Source organism: Papilio polytes, unplaced genomic scaffold (genome assembly GCF_000836215.1).
Source record: "Papilio polytes unplaced genomic scaffold, Ppol_1.0 DF823935.1, whole genome shotgun sequence".
NCBI classification, from domain to species: Eukaryota; Metazoa; Arthropoda; class Insecta; order Lepidoptera; family Papilionidae; genus Papilio; species Papilio polytes.
The window spans coordinates 2,267,353-2,271,437 of NW_013525269.1; the positions used below are offsets into that span (position 1 = coordinate 2,267,353).

General features: G+C 33.4%; 1 protein-coding gene across 1 annotated transcript in view; it reads right to left on the reverse strand.

Annotated features, from left to right (window-relative positions):
* The window catches only part of LOC106101811 (chorion class B protein PC10-like), an 11,543-nt gene that overhangs the window by 631 nt on the left and 6,827 nt on the right, over positions 1 to 4,085 (reverse strand). The gene's annotated exons all lie outside the window — the stretch shown is intronic.

A 4,085-nucleotide genomic window follows, 5' to 3' on the forward strand; every position in this document is an offset into this window, starting at 1 on the left:
GGTTGCGGAATCTACTAAGAGACGACTATGTCTCACTAACAACGTCATCTGAAAATAAACAATTTGAATGCAAAAGATTTATTTTAATTTCCATGAATGAAAACAAAAAGAGGCTTGTCAGAACTTTTGCTTTAGGTACATAGGTCGAGGCAAAAAGTTATAGAGATTTAGGTAACAGACAGCTATCAAATGTCAATAACTGAGTGTTGCTGTAATAAATAAAGCCTTTCCTATGTTCTCTGTGGTCCAGGGATAACTTAAAAGAACTTGATGTGAATCTCCATTAATGTAAATAAATAGTTTCACTCTATCAGATCCTCTAAGAGCCTGCGTACATTTTGACTAAACTAGCGCACAACTTTTTTGTGATTTGTCGAATGTTTTGTAGCCAATTTAACTGTTTAGTTGCTCAAAATCGGGTAATTTGCACACCTCCATATAAGCTCATAGGAATCAAATCGCGACTAAACAGTCGCGCGATAGTTCAGCCAAAGCTCTAAATTACTATTTTATGTTAAAACTAAAACCAACAACAATTACCGTAACTTTCAGCTATTACTGAATCAAATGATTTCAATGTTCAATTATGTTAATAACTATTATTTATTTATTACATGTAAATAATATTACACATTAGTGATGATGGTGTTGATTAACAAATTTATTGCTACTAAAGCAATTGCTTAAACCATTATATACATCGATTATTTCGGTTTACAAAAAAAAAATGGTTTTGTGTTAATCAGGTTAATTCACGTTAAACTTAGTGCTATCCCATCCGGTAATAATAACGAAGTAACGTATTGTGCCGAGGCTCCGAGCTTAGTTACTCATAAACGAGGTTTAGGCTAAACGTCACCTGCGCTCGGTCACCTCAAGCCCGGTGAATCTGTAAATACCTCTTCAAGGCAAACAGTGGCCATTCATTCACAAAAAAAATCTTCGTGCTAATGTGAAGGATTACTCGAAGAATAATTAAATAAATAAACATTATGTTCGTGTTTAAAATAACGAAACTTACTTGATATGATAAATGTAAAAGTTTGGTTGTTTTGACAGAATTTATATCTAGAACGGCTCAAGGAATTTCGCAGAAAGTCACGGACGAAGACATAGCCTTAATAAGTTTTTTTTCATTAGACGCGGAATGAATAACGTGCGTCAGCTTATTCAATAACATACATTTTAATTTTATAGCACCAATAACAAAAAGCGTATTCAATTAGATAGACATAAAAATTGCATTTTGAGTTGGTTAACTTAATTGTCTAACATATTTTTAATTGTTCAATATCTATATACTTGTCACCTCAACATACAAATCATTATTATTTAAGTAGACATCGTTGTTTCGTTGTAATTCTTGTGACAGTTCCTTTAGTTCGATGCCTCCTTACGTGGTACAATTCTTTAACTTGCCATGCTTTATAAAGACTGTACAGGTTGATAAAAAGTAGGATCTGATGTTTCTGTCCATTCTTTTTAGTGTTTAATTAAAACTATTTTACATTAGATGGACAATATTCCCGATCGTGTAAATGTTAAAAACCTAAAAGCACTCGACTTTTTTAATATTTTGTAAGTGATACATGTAATTCATGCAATTAATAGGTAAGTTAAATGAAATTAGAGAGTTATCGTAATGGTCTATAGCTTTTATTATAGATAGATTCAAATAGTCATAGTTTGTTTGTTTAAAACTTAGGTACATTCGCCCCTTTTTTCAACCTATTACCAAAAGTATTAATTGAGTAGTAACTAATTTACGTAAAAACAGAAATCTACCGATGCAAGATTCCAAATTCTTAAGCCCGGTAATTGTTGTTCTCAGACAATAAAATTGTCCTTTAAATTTTCCTGAGAACAAACGCATTTAGTTGGATAAGGATTAATATTGATACCAATAAAAGAACGCCGCAAATATTGTGCGGTTTTTAATTCATTTTGTAAACAAAAAACAGGTTATTGTAAGAAAGCCGTTAAAGATAGATAGAGACTCTTTGAGATCTACAATTCTTTCATACATCATTTTTATATACCTCTAACAGTTTAGGCAGCGTAAGCCGAAAAAAGTTAAAGTTTATTGGATTTTTAAAGCCGGTGTACAGAAACACGCTGTGTATTAATAGTTCCTAAACATTAATAATAATAAAATGTAGCCTATGTTACTCACAGATAAATAACCTTTCTGATGGTTAAAAAATTTTGAAAATCGGCCTAATAGTTTTTGCGTGAGTGAAATATAAACAAAAATACAAAAAATACAAATCTTTTCTCTTTATATTAGAATAGAAGTATAGATATAGATTAGTATAGATTGAGCTTGCTAGCATTGTAAGCGATTTAAGTAATATTTGCATGTGGTAGTGCTCGCTTTAACATCTTAGCACGAATGGGCCGGCACGCCCAGAAATACCACGACCACACAGAAAACAGGCGTGAAATGGAACCAATTCCGTGTTTCGTCTGATGAGTGTGGTGCCGGAGGCCTAATTTTAGTCCCTTTCTCTTTTCCACCCTTTTCTTATAAGAAGAGGATGGGAAGAGGAAGTGGATTTGACGGTGGAGGATATGCATAGGAAGGAGAAATATCCTCTTTATGAGCGTCTCCTCCTCCGTTGGATAAGGGTAGGAAACGCATCTGCAATTGTGGATGTCTATGGGCAGCGGTCGATTCGTCATTTTGGAGCATTGAGGTGGCCGCTTGCTCGTTTGCCACCATATGTTATAAAAAAAAGGTAATAAGTTCTTTGATTGTCCGACTCCCTAGCCATTTATGTCACATCTAATTTCTAAGATTTTACTATTTTTAATATTGTCTACTTTTTTCTCTATGTTTTTTGTTTTTCTTTATTCATGTTTTCTAAGCGATTTTCATACTATTATCTATATAGTTAATTTGCGAAAACTAACATGTCTAGTTTTCCTGTTTAATAAAAAAAAATGAAAATAACAGAGTAAGAGATAATCTACAAGCTTTATTGGATTGAGAATTTTGAATATTTACTAGAAATACTTTATAGTAATGGTGATCAAAACTTTCCTAGTTGTACTCGTATTCTCCGCTTGAATCGCTTTATTTTTTAATCATACTACGGGTAATATTATAAATGCGAAAGTTTAGATGGATGGATGTTTGTTAGAGTTTGTAGCCTAAACGGCTGAACGGATCTGGGTGAAATTTGGCATAGATGTAGAACAGAGTATGGAAGAACACATAGGCTACTTATTTTTGGTTTTTTAATACCACGCAGACGGAGTCGCGGGCGAAAGCTAGTAATTCCATAAATATAAGGAAATGCGATTTTTGTAACGAATAGCCAAATACGACATTTAATTATATACCAGCATCTTAAATGATTACGGCATTTTTAAAATCCAAATTCCATTGAAATCTAACAGATTTTACGTGGCGCCTCCGTAGCGATATTTTTGAGATTCGTTTCAGTTTAGTCTATATCTATACTAATGTTATAAAGAGAAAAGATTTGTATTTTAACAAGCAAATAGAACTTGCTAAGCTAACTTAGTTTCATTGAGTACTCGTAATGGGCGTGCAAAAAACTAGCTAAGTAAATTACTTAGTTGATACAAAACAATAAGCCTGTATTGTATTATGTCTACATATATCCATCCGAACATCTTCATCATCCTCCTTATCCTACTCCCGTAGTGTCGGCGAAACAGGTATATGTTCTTCAAATAACTCTATCATACGTCATCACTCCCTTTTTGATCAGGTCACCTTTCACGCAATCCCTCCATCTCTTTCTAGGTCTACCTCTACCGGTGTACCCTTCTACACTCATAACTAACGTTCTCCTTGCAACATGCGATTTATCCCTCCTCATAACATGCCCATACCATGCTAACCTTTTACTCTTTACCTTCTCTACCATTGGAGCTACTCTCAAACTTCCTCCTAACATTTCAACATTATTTTATGTATTATTTTGTCATGCGAATTGGTTTATTAAATTAAATAAGAGCTTTGTCGTTATGATATCTCGTTTTATTATAGACAGATTCAAACAGTCATAGTTTGTTTTTAGTACAGGTAACCGCCGTTGTAAGCGCCGTTGCAC